This window comes from Mixophyes fleayi, chromosome 2 (genome assembly GCF_038048845.1).
Source record: "Mixophyes fleayi isolate aMixFle1 chromosome 2, aMixFle1.hap1, whole genome shotgun sequence".
NCBI classification, from domain to species: domain Eukaryota; kingdom Metazoa; phylum Chordata; class Amphibia; order Anura; family Limnodynastidae; genus Mixophyes; species Mixophyes fleayi.
Genome location: NC_134403.1, coordinates 240,765,296 through 240,785,889, shown reverse-complemented (window position 1 = coordinate 240,785,889; position 20,594 = coordinate 240,765,296). Strand labels below are relative to the sequence as shown.

At 44.2% G+C, this 20,594-nt stretch overlaps 1 long non-coding RNA gene across 1 annotated transcript; it reads left to right on the top strand.

Moving 5' to 3' along the window:
- Positions 1–2,161: 2,161 nt before the first annotated feature.
- LOC142140334 (uncharacterized) lies at positions 2,162–6,180 on the top strand. Its single transcript, XR_012688415.1, has 4 exons — positions 2,162–2,203; positions 3,603–3,664; positions 3,793–3,886; positions 4,126–6,180. It is a non-coding gene; the product is annotated as an uncharacterized LOC142140334 (long non-coding RNA).
- Positions 6,181–20,594: the final 14,414 nt, after the last annotated feature.

Below are 20,594 nucleotides of genomic sequence, written 5' to 3'. Positions count from 1 at the left end.
TGCAACAAACAGGTAAAATAATGTCATTTTGAGCTGTTTTTGCTCCAATATTACTATTTATAGCATTAGCATTCATTTTCAGTAATTTCCAGTCTATTTTATAATGATCCCTTTACAACTATTACAGTTTTCAACAATTTTTAACAAGTCTGCAGAAAACTGTTTTAATGAAGGATTTTGTATTTTTGCCATCGTTGCATTTGCTTTCTCCGGTACAATAAAAAAATAATTAAAATGGATAGTGTTGGTATATCCATTTCATTGCACCCAATCCTTTACGATGTAACGGCTTCCTAGTAACTGTCATAAGCTTTTAGAGCTAGCAGAAGAGGTTTCACTTATTGCATCCACCTTTCCCGTAGAGTTGGATGCACTCATAGGTACGCAGATGCCCCCAGGACTTAACTAAACATATTAAAAGCTTATGAGCAGGAATCAGTAGTATGGAGACAGGAGAAATGGAGAATGCCCCCAGCATCCACTAATTGAATTACAGCCACGCACCCTGGCCGCCCGTTAGTAGCCGGGACACAGCGACAGTGTGAGAGGCATCCCGGTGTCTCTGGTATCAGAGTGACTACACCCCTTCTTAGTTACCACCTCTGCTGCAAGTCTCAGACATTCCCCTTTACCCCAGTTTTGAGTACTAAATTTTACACATAAATATCTCAAAATTGGTAAGAAATATACTAACTATATTAAAAGCTGTAGCATACAAACCAGCACAACATTGCACGTTTTATAAATAACTTTTCTGTCAGTGTTAGGTTTAGGGCTCACTTTCCAGTCTTAAAAAAGTTTATAAAAAACCCTGTTTATAAAACAAACTGCTTTCTTTAAAAATTGGGTGAATGGTTTCCCCTAAAACTTTTACCAATATTTAGCTGGCTAATATCTCTCTGTAAATATTTATGAAGATCAGTTTTAGTATTTCAGACTTTTTTGTGCCTGAAAATATAACCACACAACTCTTAAGCTCATAAAATCAACGACGAGTACAGTTATATTTAATCATGGCAGTATGATAATATTAGGCTCACCAATTTCAGACTTCATTTGGAATTGTTAATTATTAATTCTTCTGGTGAGGATTAATAATTCACCATTTTTATGTGCTAGTATATGAGCAGTGGGTAAGCCTATTTTCTTTTAATAGTGCTTTATTCACTAATACTGCTCTCTACTGTATTTTATATATGTATGGGTCTAATTTATGTTTCTAAATGTTTTGCTATTAATGGGATGGAGGTAGTATAAATAATAGTAATTTAGTGAGGATTTTAGTCAACATGTAACCAGTGAGTGAAATTTGCACATGTTCTTGATGTGGAAGTCACACACAATATTGATTTTTTTTAAATTATGGATAGGGCTTTTTCACAGTCCTAGCTAGAACTCTTCTTTTTGCCCTTATGAACTTCACATGCAGTACAATTTGTCATTTGTCACAATATGTAAGTAAAGTTTGCCTATTTATGCATTTCATGACAGCAGAGGAATCTCTGTTCATGAAAGACGTTCATGATATTTTACTGAATTTTAAAAGTCCTTGGTTCTGGTCTAGTACATTTTAAAATCCTGCATGGTAATCAATAAAATTACAGGGCCTTATTTTTAAAAACACACGTAATTCGGGCACACACAGGTCAGTAGTCCAATGCAAGCAGATCTGAAGAAACGTCTTTTGTTGAATACAGGTGTACGACACTTGCTGTATTCAGGCAGACATAATACACTGCAGGATACGTACAATACATATATAATTATTGTCTTATAGTATCTTTTGAGGGGACTGCGCTACCTGTAAGTGAGTGTCCTATGTTAGGTAGGTGGATCTCCCTAATCCACCAGTACAATACAGTTCCAAATGTGAGGCTTACCTTGGTGCACTCTTAACTATTTCATATGTGGTATATTGTTAGATATATGTTTGAAAAGTGAGATGCTATATGTCCCTCAAACAAATGAAAAACGGTGTGAGTGAGGTGAGTGAGGGTAGGGGGTTTTCAGGTCCGGGGCTGCGCCGCAGTAGTTGTGCCTTCCGCGGCGCCCAATCCAATCAGCCAATGCGGTGATGTCACGCGAGAGTGCCTAGCTGTGCTCTCGCGTGACTTTGTGGGACTACTTGTTTACAGCCTGTGACCACGCCGGTAGTCATAGGGCTGTCTTCAGTGCAGGCTGCAGGCAGCAGGGAACGTTGTTTGTAAGTACAATACGGTTAACAAACTTATTGTCCAGAGCTGTGGGGTCATCCTTCATACTATGTCCAATCCACATTCCACAGACAGCACCCTTTCACTGCCGGGACAAAGCAACACAAAGAGATAAGTGCTTGAGGGCTTTACCTGCACACACACAACGAGAGTTGTATAAAGAGAAAGAGTGACACTTATAGAGAGTGAGAAGGCTGGCATCGATATCACCCTCAGGCTAACATCCTTAGATGTTTAAACAATGGCCCGACCGACCTCTCTATTTTTACTGTTACCCTTTGTGTTTATTTCTTTACACGGGTTGCTCTGTTTCTCTGACATTGATTTACTGTCCTTTAAGTGCCCACCCGGCTAATGAGATTCCAACCCCAACACGAGCAGAAGAAGTTCATATTGAATAAACAGTATTATATAGTCCCCTTATTGTCAGTGTCAATTTTCAGAAAGGAAAATTCATTAAACAGATAGAGTGGAGAGGGTCTAAATAACAGAAGCTTACAAACCTCTGCCCCTCTAGTTGTAATAGATCTGCAAGTCCTGGCATCCTGGGACTTGTAGTTCCACAACTGCTGGATCGCCACAGGTTACCTACTTCTAGTAAACTAAAACACTTTCATCATCAGCTGATATTTGATCAAGGGACGTTAAGAGAAACCTGAAATCCTCTTTATCGCCACAATATTGCTATAAATTGTATATATTAGGACAGGGTGCCTCTTTTTGGCAGCATTGGACTTTTGCTTAATGCCACATGAAATAATGGGCAGTTGGTGTGTCTGTACTGTTAGATAACATATTGTTAACAAAATAACATGATATTATTAGTTGTGGTAGTAATTAGTGTGATGATTATTATTATTTTTGCAAAATATATAAGATGTAGAATAATATTTGCAAAGAGTCACTAGAGATCCCAGTCTCATCCAGTATCGTAAGAGATTTCGCACAAGAAAGGCAGTACACTGATTTAGCACATACTAAAGATTGGCCTGTATTGTAATTCTGTGTTTGTCGGCTGGAGATAGGATGTTTGGGGATCTAATACAACATTTTGCAATGTGGGGGGGTCTGGCGCTATATAAATAAATGATGATGATAAAATGGTTATATGCAGACTGTAGGAGGACATCCACATTATGTTTACAAAATGCCCCCAATTCATATTCTGATACACAGAAGTGCCCCCAGTTCATATTATGCCACAGTAATGCCGCCAGCTCATTTTATGACACGCAAGTGCCACATTTCCTATTATGCCACAGTAATGTTCCCGGTTCATTTTATGTCACACATAAGTGCCCCCATATACTCCGTGATCTGTGTTATGTACTGTGTTCAGTTATTGCTCTGCTTTTCCATATTTCATGTACCAATACATTTTCCAAACAGACCGCAACATTGCAGTGACCGGACAAGAAACCAGCAGCAGACTGCGGAAGCTGTAATAACAGGTAGGATAGAGCATGCACAGACCTTTATACACACAAGATACAGCACGCAGATGAATAAGGCGCAACTGTGTCTTTGTGTATGTATGTGCTTAAATATGCCAAAAATGCAAATTCTTTTGTCCGGGTAGAATTGACATCCACCACTACAAGGAAGAGCACAGCTCGGTGACCTCAGGGGGAAACGGTGAAGCCTGGAGCAACTTGATCTCAACCACAAACAAGGTAAGCTGTTTTATTATAAACGATAAGGTATTTGCGTTGCTTAGAGGTATACTTAGAGATCTAATCCAAACCCATGACTGCTTCTTCCATTATCATGTGTATACTGCAATTAGTTAAGACGCCATTTAGCTTCCATGTAGCTACCAAGGTACGTCCAAGTCTTGATGAGGCAGACAGAAACTAAGCAGCAATTCCTCCTACATACCCCTAATATATATATTTATATATATTCATCTTAGGGGAAGCTTCGCCATGGATTTGTATCATCATAAATCTGGCGCCCAGAAACGTAAAGAAAAAAAAGCAAAAGACAAAAGGACCAGTGAAGGTCGGAGAACTCTTGAAAGTGTAGGATTTACTGTTTCCTCTCATTTGTCTGAGCATGAAGGTCAGAAGGAGGTGGCTGGATCTTCAACAATAACAAGTGGAATTGATGAAGTTAATGAAAATCTAACTGTTATTGTTCTTGATGATGATGATGATGATGATGTTAGTGGTTCAAGTAGTATGCTAACATGTGCTTCTGGCACAGACACTACACTGATTTCAGAACCACATACAAGTTCTGCACACTTAACTTCTGCACGTAAAGGTGATGTTACTGAGGTTTGCTCCACAGCTTACTCAGAGGGGGCATCTGATATCGAATTAGATAGCAACAGGCAGCTATTGAAATGTGATATAGGCCTTCTGCAACCAGGTTTCTCAGTGGCCCAAATAGAAGATGCCGTACGACAGGGACCAGAACCACACCCAACCCTTTTCCCACCTGATAAACATGGCAGCCAATTTCCTTTTTATATATTAAATTTTCACTTACTAAACAAAGAAAAATATCCTCGCGACTGGTTAGTTTGGAGTAAGAGTAAGCAAGCTTTGTTCTGCTTTCCCTGTTTTTTATTCAGCAAGCTCCCAGTAACACATAGTTCAGTTTTGACAACAGAAATCGGTTGGGGACCTTCGAAAGGTTATAAAAAACTGTACAATAAAATACCTGACCATGAAAATAGTAATAACCATCGTACATGTTATGTAGACTGGCGAGATTTGCAAACCAATCTTGAAAAAAACATGACAGTTGATAGTTTATTATGGCACAAAATCCAGAATGAAACCGAGGTTTGGAAAGCCTTATTGCGAAGATTTCTGGATGTAGTTCTGTTTCTTGCAGAACGTGGACTGGCTTTTAGAGGATCAAGCAACCTAATTGGACATCCAAGAAATGGCAATTTTCTAGGAATGTTAGAAGTTGTAAGCCACTACGACCCTTTGCTTGCAGAGCATTTGAAAAAAGTAAAACAGGCACAAATGGAGAAAAAAAGATTACAAGTACATTACTTGTCAGCAGAAATTCAAAATGAATTCATATCATGTTGTGCCGAATATGTGTTTAACTGCATTTTAAAGGAGAGAGAAAATGCAAAGTATTTTTCTATTATTGTAGATGCAACACCAGACTCAGCACACATGGAACAAACTACCTTCATTTTGCGTTATGTTCTTGTCGTAAACAATGAATATCAAGTTTTAGAACGATTTTTGGAATTTGTCAACTGCAATAAAAAAACAGGGGAAGCTATTGCAGATTTAATTCTGGAAACGCTTCAAAAACGTAATATTCCAATAAATGATTGTCGTGGACAAGGCTATGACAATGGTTCTAACATGAGTGGAGCATACAAAGGTGTCCAAGCTCGAATTTTACAAGTAAATTCTCTGGCTATTTTTTCTCCTTGTGCCTGTCACAGTTTAAATCTGTGTGGTGTCCATGCAGCAGAATGTTGTCCTGAGGTTGTGACATTTTTTGGCATTGTACAAAAGCTGTATAATATATTCAGTGGCAGTCCTCAGAGGTGGGAAATTTTGAAAGCAAACATCGGTGTTTCACTCCACTCCATGTCAAATACACGTTGGTCTGCAAGGGTAGAGAGTGTCAAACCCTTTGCTGAAAGACTTCCTGGGATCCAAAAGGCAATTGAGTCAGTGTTGGAACTTAACCTAACATCAGAAATTCGAACAGATCTTGATTCTGTAAGCATATATTTGGATTCTTTTGATTGTGTTTTGATGGCATCTATTTGGCTAAAAGTCCTTACAGCTATAAATTACAGAAGCACAGTTTTGCAAGCACGAAATACCACAATTGATAAAGAAGTTGAAAATCTTTCCAGTCTGGTAGATGAATTAAAAGCAATTAGAAATAATTGGCAAGCTCTCTTAAATGAATCCAGACTGGTTGCTGAAAATTTAAATATACCAACTGAGTTTAGATCTTTTCAGCAAAGACGTCAAAGAAAAAGGAAAAGATTTTTTGATGAATCATCAACTGAAGAATCTTTCTCTAATTCAACCCCAGAAGAGATGTTCAAGTGCAAAGTATTTCACATTCTTTTGGACAGCGTCATAGGCAATATGACAACAAGATTTGATACAGCAAAAGCCATAAATTCTTTATTCAGTATTTTATGGCTCTTTCCTGAGGTAGAGGATGAAGAAGTTAGAGAAAAGGCAAACCAGCTTCCAAAAAGATACGAAGATGATGTTAGCCAAACTATTTGTGATGAGCTAATACACCTTAAATCAATATACAATTCAAATTTAGGAGAAGAATCTCTTTCACCTATCAAACTCCTAAACAAATTGAAGCACCAGAAGCTTGAACGCCTGTTTCCGAATATTGTTGTTGCCTTAAGGTTGTTCTGCACCATACCCGTAACAGTGGCTCAAGCTGAACGCTCTTTCAGTTGTCTCTCAATAATAAAAGATGTTTTAAGATCAACAATGACTCAGAATCGTTTAAATGATTTAGGTCTGCTATCAATAGAGGCTAGCTTGGCCAGAAATTGCGATTTCTCAAGTATTATCGATTTATTTTCAAGTCGTAAAGCTCGTAAAGCTCCACTGTAATGGATCCAGATATTATAATTCAGTGCTGGAAAAAGTCTGGCCACCTAGATATTAAGAATTAAAAGGGTCTTTTAGGTTTTTTGTTTCAATGAAACACTGATCATAATTTTGTATTGTGACTTATATGTTCCGAACCTACCTCCTAATATATTTTATTTTAATTTACCTGTCAGATGTAATTGCAGTTTTGAAAATGTATATTGTATGTTGGTTTACTTTCATAGTTCATCACGTCAATGTGTAACTGGGGATATGACACTTACACATGGTTGGAGATGTCTCTATGGCCGAGGTATTTACAGTTGCACTAATTTTACAATTTTTTTTTTTTTGCACCTAAATTATTTTGATATTTATGTTTAAAGTTTTAACATGCCAAAGCTAAGTTTCTCTATCTTTCTGTAACAAAAATATATTGTATTTATTTTATACATGTCTGGTGTAAAGAACAAATAAAGTTGTTTTGTTTATATTTGTCTTTTTCATTATAACATCTGCATATCTTACACTGAAACATATATTTTTAGGTCACTGTCCTGAGTAACTCAGGACTGCTTGGACATATGTCATGCTCCGGCAATCGGGCTCTGCACCAATGGTGTACGCAGCAATGCAGGTTTTTTTCGGTAGGAGGGTGGACTAGTGCTTTTAACCTGATAAACATGGGGCCGGCCTCAATTATGCATAGCCACGCCCCAATTGTGTGACCACTCCCACCATAGCCACGCCCCAAATTTTCGGCGGCAAAATTTTTTCTTCCCTGCTTTAAGGGGCCCCATAAAGTTTCTGTACCGGGGCCCTGAATTCCTCTTGGCAGCCCTGGAGCATTCCTCCCACCAACAAAGTACCTGATCCCAGCAGATGCCTACAGAATATCCCTTCTCCTGAAACACAATACTTGCTCCTGACATACCCCTGCAGAGCATTTCTCCCTCCAAGACTGTGCCTGCTCCTAAAAGATACCTGCAGAACATAGCTCATTACCAAACAGTATCTACTCCCGAAAGATCCCTGCAGAGCATTCCTCCACCAAAAACACTTCCCGTAGCAAACAGACCCCTGCAGAACATTCTTACACTCAACATACTACCCCATCCTGACAGATCCCTGCAGAGCATTCATCCCACCAACACTGTACCTGCTCCCAGCAGATCTCTACAGAAATACAACAGAGGGATTGAATGAGACCGAGGTGATATAAACGCTGAGGAGGCAGGCAGAGAAAAAAGTACAGGCATACCAGGAGTTAACTTATCTGGGTGGTGGTAGAAACCTGAGTTATCCCTTCAGTAGAGTCGGAAAGGGAGGGGTTAATTTTTCCAGAGGAGGCTTATAACATATAGGAAAAGGATGTGACCTCCTCTTGCCGGAAAGATTTGTTAGAGTGAGTATCTGCTCTGCTGTCCTGCTGAGTATTGCTATAAAGTACCTGTTTTTACACTGCATTATACTGTGCTTTACTGTTTAGACTGTTTTTGATACTGTTATATGCTGTGTTTTGCTGTTTTTTGTAGCTGTTTATTCTAGTGTGCCTTGTCATTCTGTGCCTGTTTTCTTTCCCTTATTTTTATCTAGTTTTCTCTGGTTCTGTCCCTGGCCCCTTACCTATTCCTTCCTTGCCAATAGTTTCTTTCCCTGGGTCCCTTTAGTGCCATTTTACCTTTCTTTCCCCCCCCTCCCTGTTCCTGTGTTCCACCATGCTCCGGGCCAAGCGTGTCCGTGTCCCCCCCCACCGCCTGGTCGAGGCTTCCATTCCCTCTGCCCCCCTTTCTAAGCGGCGAGCCCAGCTTCAGGACTCACCGCAGGATGTTTCCTATCCCTCCCCCTCCTTGGTACCTGGTAGGCAGGCTCCTTCTGCTGCCGTTGCGGCGGCGGAAAAAGGATCTGTGCATGTGCGGCGGCGAGCGCGCGGACACGGACGCACGCGCCCGGCTGCGCATGCACAGTCCGATGCGGAGGTTCCGGTGGCCATCTTAGTAGCGGGCGCTCCCGGAGCACCTGCCGGTCCTCCCACTGTCACCAATGCATTGGGGGTTTCTGTGGATCCTCCCCCCGCCGGGGACCTGGTGGTCCTTTGTGCGGAGGGGGGAGAAGCTGCAGGCTCTGCCGTTTCACAAGAGGGGTCTATTGAAGTGTCAGAACCCCCTCCTTCCCACATATCTTCTGGCTGTCAGCTATCTCCGGCTGCAGCTTTTCCCCAGGCATTCACAGCAAGTTCCCTGGTCTGTCCCCCCTCTCAAGCAGCGAGTGTCCCTACCCCCCTTACCCCCCCTCCTCTCACATCCAGCCCCGTTCATGTTTCCCTTTCTCCTCCATCCCAGCCACAGCAGTTCCACCTCCCTTCTTTCCCTCCCCCTGCTCCCCCTGGGGCATCCTTTCCTCCTGGGATTTCTTTCACTGCATTACCTTCCCTTTTCCTCGGTTCCCTAGTCCCATTTCTTTTCCCTTACATGTTCCTCATACAGGTGCGGCAGTTTCTGGTACACAGAGTTTCACTACAGTTTGTTCGTCGGGGTCAGGCATTCCATATCCGGGGGTCACACGTCTTTTCCCCCAAGGTGCAACCCCGAGGCCGCTGTAGGGCCCACAGAGATGTCTGCCCCCCCTGGGGCTGGGTTTTATCCTCCATGGGCAATGAGATATGGGCCGGGTCAGGTGCCAAATACAGGGTTCCATCAGTCCCCCTTACAGTGGCAAGGGGTTAGTTCGGACAGGGGGCCACAAGGCCAAGGGTTTCCGGTTTTTCCTTTTCCTTTCTCATACCCACCTTGGGGAGTCTCCCCGACTTATTTTCCCCCTCCATCGGCTTATGGGCCGTATTTCTCTGGTCCCGGCTTTCCGGGAAATGTTGTAACCTCAAGTGCTTCTTCCACAGGGGCCGTCACCCTCCGGGCGGCAGGATCGGAGGGTCCTCGGGTTCCCGTTTCCTCACTGTCAGTGCTGTTAGGGCATAGCGACGTGCAGTTGATGACTGGGGGGCCGGTTTCGGGGCAGGGTCCAGAGTCCTCCCCGGTGGGCCCTCGGGTTGTTTCCTGCACAGCGACGCCAAGTACACGGAGTCAGCAGACAGGTGCGGTAATGGCATCTAGCCAGAGTTTTAGACATCAGAGTTTGGCACTGCCGGTGAGCGTGGGAACCGGGGGTCCCAGGCCGGAGGGTTCTTCTTCTGTTCCCCCCTCTGCAGGTTCGCCGGGGCATGTGAGATCGGATCGGAGATCTGGGCGTGCTTCTTCTGCGGAAGCCGCGTCATCGGCCACGGTGGGCCCATCATCTAGTGTGGAAAGAGATGGCCGCGTAATAGGTGAGCATGCCAGCGGGGGGTCTGGTTCTAGCTTCGATTTCAGTTCTTAATACAAGGAATGTTTACCCGATCCAGTGGTATTATGTGGAGGCTGTATGATGAGGCCTTTCGGAGGAAGCAGGATGGAATGTCATTGATGGATTTCGGGTGTAAGGATGTGGAGGTGTGGTTGGATGTGACACAGCCGAGGATGGCTGGTAATGGCGTGGGTGTGGCAAGACAGAGGCAGCTCCCGGTGCGGTTTGGTCAGCCCTTTCGAGGGAAGTGTTTCGCTTTCAACGGGGGCCAATGTGAGAGAGGTGCGTCCTGCAGATTCAGGCATGTATGTTCGGCATGCTGGGGGGGTTACCCAAGGAGAGAGTGCTCCAGGAGGAGCGGTCCCGCCGCTATTGATAGACCCGCCACTGGAGGTGCGGCTCGGTAAGGCGACGTCGCCCATTGTATTGGTTGGGCTCGGGAAATGGCTGGGTTGGTACCCTGATAGGGGGGCTGCGGAGTTTTTATGGAATGGTTTCAATGTTGGGTTCATATTGCCGGTGACAGGTGTGGTGCAGACTGGTACGCCCCGGAATTTGAAATCGGCTACGGAATTGCCGATTGTACTGCAAGAGAAAGTGTATAAGGAGGTGGCTTTGGGAAGAATGTGTGGCCCCTTTTCGGTTCCCCCAGTACAGAATTTAGTTCTTTCCCCGGTGGGGGTGGTGCCAAAGAAGGAGGTGGGAAAATTTCGGCTAATCCAGCATTTATCTCACCCACAGGGTACATCTGTGAATAATGCGATTGCGGAGTCTGAATGTTCGGTTGGTTACCAGTCGTTTGAGGATGCATTGGCATTGGTTCAGGGATGTGGCGCGGGTGCGCTGTTAGCAAAATTGGACATTGAATCTGCGTTTAGGTTGTTGCCCCTGCATCCTTCTTCATTTCGGTACATGGGTTTTCGGTTGTCAGATGGGTATTACGTGGATAAATGTCTACCTATGGGATGTTCGGTGTCATGTGCGTTTTTTGAATGTTTTAGCTTTTTTCTCCACTGGAGTGTGGTGGCCGGTTCGGGGCATCAGAGTGTGGCCCACTACCTTGATGACTTTCTGTTTATAGGTCCAGCGAGTGCAACAGTGTGTCAGGACTTGTTGTTTTCTGCTCAGGCGTTGTTTAGGGTGATGGAGTTCCAGTGGCAGCGGACAAGTCAGAAGGCCCGACTGTGAGGTTGTCATACCTAGGTATTGAGATTGACACAGTGGCGGGTTGTTGTAGGCTTCCAGCAGAGAAGGTAGCTAAGTTGAGGGGAGTAATTGATACAGTTCAGGGTGAGTGTAAAGTGCAGTTGAGACAGGTGCAGTCACTGCTTGGTCTTTTTAATTTCGCCTGTAGAGTCATTCCCATGAAGAAGGTGTTTTGTCGGAAGCTGGAGAGGGCTACGGTTGGTGTTACAAAGGCAAAGCATTTTGTGAGAATGTCCAAAGAGATTAGGGATATTTTGGCTATGTGACGTTTTGTCACTCACCGGACTGAGTGCTATTTCTCCTGTGTTCAGGAACCGTGGCCGTCCACCATCCTGAGGGTCTGCGCATGCGCAGCCCTTATCAAACCTTCAGTACCTGTTGCTTTTAATTGATTGGATGATCAGGCAACCCTCCCTATTTAAACCACCTGTGATCATTACCTGGTTGCCTGATCTTGGAGTCTCATTCCCCATGAGCCTCTGAAGGTGTTCCTGTGTTCCTCGTGTATTCAGCTCCTGCTGATTCCTGTTTACTGCTTTTGTGGTTTCCAGACCACTTCAACTCTCCTGTGTTCATCGTGCCTGCACTCAGCTGATTCCTATCTGCTATTACTACCGGACTCCTGTTCGTTTCAACTCTCCTGTGTTCATCGTGCCTGCACTCAGCTGATTCCTATCCGCTGCCTCCGTTACTACTACAGAGTTTCTGATCGTCTCAACTCTCCTGGGTGTTTATCGTGTCAGCTCTCCGCTACCTCCGTTACTACTACAGAGTTCCTGATCGTCTCAACGCTCCTGTGTTTATCGTGTCAGCTCTCCGCTGCCTCCATTACTACTACAGGGTTCCAGACCGCCTCTACTCTCCCGTGTTCAGCGTGCCTTCTCTCCGCTGCCTCCACCACTACTACTGGATACCAGACAGCCTCAACTCTCCCGTGTTCTTCATGTTTTCAGTTCCACTTACTACTGCTTCCTGAGTATTGCTTCGTTGATTCTGGATTACCTGCCGTGTGCTGCACCAACCTGATTACCGCTTCCACCCTCCAGTGGTCTCTCCTCCTGCCGGCCTTCAGCCGTTCAGGTATCCCGGCACGTCTCTCTGACAGCCTGCTCTCCTGAACCGCGGTATGCATACTTTCCATTGACTTTGCTTTTGTATTGCATATCCATCTGGACTGAGTTGTGTTCTCCTCCGGAGCCTCCTATCCACTGAAGCTATTGTTACCATTGACTTTGTTTCCTATTGCCTGGATAGCTATTGTGACTTTGTATACTTCAAGCAGTGCTTGTCAGTTATCGTTGTATTGTGGATATCATCGTGGGATCCAGTTCTGTGTGCCCCGTGTATACTCTGCTTTACATTCATCTCCTCGTGCCCCTCCTCACATATATATAGCAGTGGTACAACTTGCTGACGCAGACCACTGACTCCTGTTCCCTGTGACACCAATTTCAAGTATCCTCTCACATAAGCAGTGGTACAACTTGCTAAACGCAGACCACTGACTTCCCCGTTACCTACTTTTACCTGGATTCCATTCCTTCACTATAGACAGCGGTACAACTTGCTATACGCAGACCGCTGACTCTCGCTACCTCCTCGCTACTCCTGGACATTCCTCCTCACTATAGCAGTGGTACAACTTGCTATACGCAGACCACTGACTTTCCTCACGTTTCCTTGTCCATCTGGTTCCACGTGTACATTTATCTACTCATTACAAGTTGCTGCTAGTCATAGACTTTCCTCGAGCATTCTCTCACCATCTGCTGTTTCTCCTGTTCCGTTGTCACCCTGCTACCAGAGAACCATAGTACCAACTATATTACTCTGGTAAGTCCATCATCTGGTGATATCCTGGGCAAAGACTCCTAGTGCCCGTGACACGTTTGTTCTTAGAGAGTTTTAATGGAATTTGTTTGTGGCCCTTGCCTGGCCCCAATAGCGTGGAGTTGCAATTGTTTACAGATGCCGCTGGGTCTTCCGGGTTTGGGGCTTACCTGGACGGGAAGTGGTGTGCAGCAGCTTGGCCAGATACTTGGTGTCAGGAGGGTCTAACGAGGAATATCTTGCTGTTGGAGTTGTTCCCAATCATTGTAGCTATTGAGTTGTGGGGAATTTGTCTGCATAATAGGAGTATATCGTTTTGGTGCGACAATTTAGGGGTAGTCCATGCTATTAATAATCAGAGGGCCACCTCCCTGCCAGCTCTAAGGCTATTGAGACATTTGGTTTTTAGGTGTCTGACTCTCAACATCACATTCAGGGCGAGGCATGTGCCTGGGGTAGATAAGGGGATTACGGATGCTTTGTCTAGGTGTGACTGGAATAAGATTTGTTTGTTAGCTCCGCATGCTTATGTGTCTGGTGTTTCATGCCCCAATTTTGTCTGGCAGATTATAAGTCCGGCGTAGAGGATCTTGCTAGGCGTTCGGTTGCACCTGAGACGTTGAAGAAATATTGGGAAGCTTGGTCGTCCTGGGAGGGTTTTTGTGGATCTGATGAGGCTCGAGGTAAGACGGGGCGACAGCGCATGCTCGCGTTTGTGTGGCATTGTTTTCAGGCGGGTAGATCTAAAACATATATGGTGTCCGCTTTGGCTGGTATTTAGTTTTTTCTGCAGATTACAGGTAGTCGGGATGTTACCAAGCAGGCATTGGTGCGTAAGGTTATAAGAGGTTGGGCTAGAATTTCCCCCCCGTTAGTAGATAAATGTAGACCTATTGATAAGAGAATGTTAGTGAACTTGGTGAACGTTATCACGGCGGTGGCGATGGATGAGTTTGAGGCAGCCTAGTTTCGGCTGGCGTTTGTTATGGCTTTTTTCGGGGCTTTTAGAATAGCGGAGTTGGTAGCCTCATCTAGGACAGCTGTTGATTCGGGCTTGCTTTCCAGAAATGTTGTGGTTCAGGATGATAGTATTGCTTGTAAAATTATTTTCCCCCTTAAAGACTGACTCGTTGGGTAAAGGGAAGTGGATCACTTTGCAGCGGAATCAAGATTTAGCGGTTTGTCCATTAGAATTGACAAGATTGTACAGCAATTATGTCTCCCGCTCCCGGTGGTAATTGGCTTAGACATAGGGATGGTTATCCCCTTACTAAGTTTCAATTTTCAGCAGTATTCAAAAGTTGCGTGGTTAAGCTTGGTATGAGTGCAGTGGACTATGGGACGCATTCCTTTAGGATAGGGGCAGCTATGGTAGCGGCAGAATAAGGTGTGTCTGACCATAGCATTATGGCTTTAGGTAGATGGAGGTCTAAGTGTTTTAAGCGGTATGGTAGGCCATTTGTGGCGCTCTAGGCTTAGATGGTGCGATGTAGTAAGGCTGACCCATGACGTTGAGTTGCTTACCTTGTTGAAAGGGAGCGCAGAGGGTTTTGCCATTTCTTTTCTCCGGGGGCCTGATTGGTGGTGGCACCCCGGGGTTTCCGGTTTTACCTCCGCATGGGTCACCCTGCGTCATGCGCGAATGTGGCAATTTCTTGTTTTCCGTATTAATTATGATACTTTTGCCATTGAATTTACATGCATTGTTACTCCATGTTGCAGGTGTACGTCAGGATGGGAGGAGTATTTGGCTGGTCGGCCATTCATTCGTTTTTTGGGCCGGTAAGAGCGGCTCTGCTCATGATTTGAGCAAATTTCCCCGGGCAGGATCAATAAGATGGATAGGTGTAAGGGGTATGCGTTGGGCAGCTTTGTTGAATATACTAAAAGACACAGAGAGTAGGTATGGGCGCCCTTCAGAACTTATTATTCACCTTGGGGGGAATGACCTGGGTAAGTGGTCCAGTTTAGAGCTCATTGAACAGATTAGATCTGATGTCGGGGCCATTAAATTACATTGGCCATCAGTTCACCTTATATGGTCCAATATTATCCCTAGGCGCAATTGGAGAGGGGCGGATAAACCAGCTCGGATTGAGAAAGCACATGGAAAGGTAAATAGGGCGGTTCGGAAGATCTTTCAGGAAGTAGGTGGTGGCTGCATTAGTTTTCCTTCCATAAGGGCTGTGTTGACGCAGTACTATAGACCCGATGGTGTACATTTGTCTGATTTGGGTATGGCATACTTTATAGAGCAGATATTTGGTTTTCTTGTTTGGCTAAGAGAGGTCAGTTGGTGGCGGGCTGCGGTTCCTGGTGTTGAACCTTAGCTGTTGCAGTAAGCAGCCCAATCAGCTGCCATTTTGTTACATTGAAGGCGTAGTAGGCACTCTCCTCTTAAAGGGATTGGACTATTGGTCAGAATAGCCCTTCGGGGTTAAGGGGCTCCTCTTAGATGGGCCTCAGCTAATATGCCAAATGGGGGAGTGTGTCATTTTACACCTAGCCGGGTCCAAATTAGTTTGGCCGGAATTTACGACTGGTAGGTGTGGCCTGGATGCTGATTGGTCTGTTTAGGTTGGCAACCAATTTTCCCCAGCAGGTTCGCATCTAATAAATTCCTGACCTTTCAAACGCCAATTCAAGTCTCTGTGTCATTATTTTAGTTTGTTAAGTTAACTCTGGTAAAGGTTAAAAATGCTATAGTATGTGGTCCTCCATAAGCGGTTTAATACAACAGAGGGATTGAATGAGACTGAGGTGATATAAACACTGAGGAGGCAGGCAAAGAAAAAAGTACAGGCATACCAGGAGTTAAGTTATCTGGGTGGTGGTAGAAACCTGAGTTATCCAATCAGTAGAGCCGGAAGGGAAGGGGTTAGTTTTTCCAGAGGAGGCTTATAACATATAGGAAAAGGATGTGACCTCCTCTTGCCGGAACGATTTGTTACCCACCCACCCATCCCCTATTTGTGGTATTGGTACTGGTACTTGTGTTTACAAGTGGCGGTAAGCAGCCAAATCAGCGGCCATTTTGTTACATTGAAGGCGTAGTAGGCACTCTCCTCTTAAAGGGATTGGGCAATTAGTCAGAATAGCCCTTCGGGGTTAAGGGGCTCCGCTTAGGCTGGCGGGCCTCAGCTAATATGCCAAATGGGGGAGTGTGGCATTTTACGCCTAGTCGGGTCCAAATTAGTTTGGCCGGAATTTACGGCTGGTAGGTGTAGCCTGGATGCTGATTGGTCTGTTTAGGTTGGCCACCAATTTTCCCCAGCAGGTCCGCTTCTAATAAATTCCTGACCTTTCAAACGCCAATTCAAGTCTCTGTGTCGTTACTTTAGTTTGTTAAGTTAACTCTGGTAAAGGTTAAAAATGGTATAGTATGTGGTCCTCCATAAGCGGTTTATATCCCTCCTCTTGAAACATAATTCTTGCTCCTGACATACCCCTGCAAAGCATTTCTCCCTCCAAGACTGTGCCTGCTCCTAAAAGATACCTGCAGAACTTAGCTAATCACCAAACAGTATCTGCTCCCGAAAGATCCCTGCAAAATATCCCTCCACTCAACATCCTAACAGATCCTTGTAGAACATTCCTCCCTCCAAAATTGTGTCTAATCCTAAAAGATATCTGCAATACATTCCTCCTAACCAAATATGGTTCCTGTGGCTGATGAATTCCTGAAGAAAATCTCTCTATACATTTGGATTACACTATTGTGTAATTTACTAAAATAGTCTTGATGGCTTTATGTATCCTTAAAAGTTAGCTTAGGGATTGTGAAAGAATGTAATGTCAGACATTGCTTACTGAAAACAAAACTAAGTAGAGGCATATACATCAATTTAATTTAACTCTATTTTTATTTTGTAGTTACCGTAAGGTTTTTTGTCTATGGAATTTCATAGCTTTTTGTATTGTTAAAATATTATGAAATCATCCACCCTCTGCCCACCAACAATTCTCTATCACATGCCACCATGCCCCTTAAATTATTACATGCCCCTCCCACTGCCAACCAGATTCTCTCACATGACACCCACTTTTCTCACATGCCATCTCCTGCTCATCAGCCTTTCACACATATGGGTGCTTGCTGACAAGTTACTTTTTTATATGCCACCACCTATCAGCTAGATTTTCTCTCACATGCCACTCCCTGACCATAAGCTTCTAATATCAGCCCTGCACACCAGCTATTCTATCACATGCCACCTCATAACCAACAGCTTTTCGCTCACGTTACCTCATGTCTACCAGCTTTTCCCTCACATGCCACCCAACTCACCAGCTATTCGCTCACATTCCAACCTCTGCTCCGCAAGTGACAACTTCACAATTCAAAGAACCTTCTCCGATCTCTGCACAAAATTGAGCCTTTAAGTGAAACCTGCACCACACAAATAATCTTCTAGTGACCCCTACACATGATAGAGAATCCCATAATAAAGATAATCTTCATCTGACCGCTGCACAATAGGTAGCACCTTCACTTATCCATATACAACACAAGGAGCCATCCTCTAGCCACGCAAAACACAGAGAGCCATCCTCTGACCCTGCACAACACAGAGAGCCATACTCTGACTTTGCACAACACAGAGAGCCATCCTCTGGCCCCTGCACAATACACAGAACCTTCCTATGACCCCTCCATATTACATAGAGCCTTTCTCTGACCTCTGCACAACACAGAGAGACATCCTCTGGTCCCTGCAAAACACAGACAGCCTTCCTCTGACCCCTCCACATTACATAGAGCCATCCTCTGACCCCTCCAAATTACATAGAGCCTTCATCTGACCATGTACAATACAGAGGTCATCCTCTGACCCCTGCACAACATAGAGAGCCATCTTTTGACCCTGCACAACACAGAGAGCCATCCTCTGACCCTGTAAAACACAGAGGTCATCATCTGACCCCTGCACTATACATACAGCCATCCTTTGACCCCTGCACAATACATAGAGCCATCCTCTGACCCCTCCACATTACATAGCGCCTTCCTCTGACCCCTGCACAACACAGAGAGCCATCCTCTGGTCCCTGCACAATACATAGAGCCAACCTCTGGTTCTTGCACAATACATAGAGCCATACTCTGACCCTGCACAATACAAAGAGCCATCCTCTGACCCCTCCATATTACATAGAGCCTTTCTCTGACTCCTGCACAACACAGAGAGCCACCCTTTGACCCTGTACAATACATAGGGGCATCCTCTGACCCTGTACAATACATAGAGCCATCCTCTGACCCCTGTACAACACAGAGAGCCATCCTCTGACCCTGCACAACACAGAGAGCCATCCTCTGACCCCTGCACAACACAGAGAGCTATCAACTGAAGCATCACTGCCTGTATAAGGCATATCCGAGCCTCTTGCTATTCCTAGGCTGCCGGTGACAATGGTGGCAATAGTCGGCGAATTTTTATGTGAGGAGCGGGAGCACTGCTGTCACAGGGCATCGGTGACTGTGCGAATGAAACCAGTAATTAATTAGACAGGGAATCTCTGCTACTGCATTCATAGATTTTTGAAGGCTTTCCCTCCCAGTAAGTACAGCGCCACCTTAGTTATAGCTAGGGATGTGCACCGGCGACTTTTGAGGTCTCGTGTTTTGTGTTTTGGATCCGGATTTCCGCAATGTTTTGGGTTCGGATTTGTTTCGCAAAACACCTACCGAAAGGTTTTGGTTCGGATTTATTTTTAAAAAGAAACTAAAAAGTGTAAAAATCAAGTTTTTGGGCTTATTTTCACTCCTACGCTATTATTAACCTCAATAACATTCAATAACAATCATTTCCACTAATTTAAAGGCTATTCTGAACACCTAACACCTCACAATATTTTTTTTTTTTTAGTACAAAACGTTGCAACGAGGTATCTTTCTGGACTGCGTAGAAGAGTGTTCCCCACAATATAATTAAAAACCCATCAACTGGTCTGAATTACACCCCAAAATAGTATCTGGACTGCGTAGAGTAGTGGGCACTGGGCACCAAAATGAAATATATAGAAAACCTTCAACAGGTCTGAATTACACCAAAAAATAGCATCTGGACTGCATAGAGGACTGGCCACTGGCCACCACAATATAATATATAGAAAACCTTCAACAGGTCTGCATTACACCCAAAAATAGTATCTGGACTGCGTAGAGGACTGGCCACTGGCCACCACAATATAATATATAGAAAACCTTCAACAGGTCTGCATTACACCCAAAAATAGTATCTGGACTGCGTAGAGTAGTGGGCACTGGGCACTACAATAAAAAATATATAGAAAACCTTCAACAGGTCTGCATTACACCCAAAAATAGTATCTGGACTGCGTAGAGGACTGGCCACTGGCCACCACAATATAATATATAGAAAACCTTCAACAGGTCTGCATTACACCCAAAAATAGTATCTGGACTGCGTAGAGGACTGGCCACTGGCCACCACAATATAATATATAGAAAACCTTCAACAGGTCTGAATTACACCCAAAAATAGTATCTGGACTGCGTAGAGGACTGGCAACTGGCCACCACAATAAAATATATAGAAAACCTTCAACAGGTCTGCATTACACCCAAAAATAGTATCTGGACTGCGTAGAGTAGTGGGCACTGGGCACCACAATAAAAAATATATAGAAAACCTTCAACAGGTCTGCATTACACCCAAAAATAGTATCTGGACTGCGTAGAGGACTGGCCACTGGCCACCACAATATAATATATAGAAAACCTTCAACAGGTCTGCATTACACCCAAAAATAGTATCTGGACTGCGTAGAGGACTGGCCACTGGCCACCACAATATAATATATAGAAAACCTTCAACAGGTCTGCATTACACCCAAAAATAGTATCTGGACTGCGTAGAGTAGTGGGCACTGGGCACTACAATAAAAAATATATAGAAAACCTTCAACAGGTCTGCATTACACCCAAAAATAGTATCTGGACTGCGTAGAGGACTGGCCACTGGCCACCACAATATAATATATAGAAAACCTTCAACAGGTCTGCATTACACCCAAAAATAGTATCTGGACTGCGTAGAGGACTGGCCACTGGCCACCACAATATAATATATAGAAAACCTTCAACAGGTCTGCATTACACCCAAAAATAGTATCTGGACTGCGTAGAGTATTGGGCACTGGGCACCACAATAAAATATATAGAAAACCTTCAACAGGTCTGAATTACACCCAAAAATAGTATCTGGACTGCGTAGAGGACTGGCCACTGGCCACCACAATATAATATATAGAAAACCTTCAACAGGTCTGCATTACACCCAAAAATAGTATCTGGACTGCGTAGAGTAGTGGGCACTGGGCACTACAATAAAAAATATATAGAAAACCTTCAACTGGTCTGAATTACACCCAAAAATAGTATCTGGACTGCGTAGAGTAGTGGGCACTGGGCACCAAAATG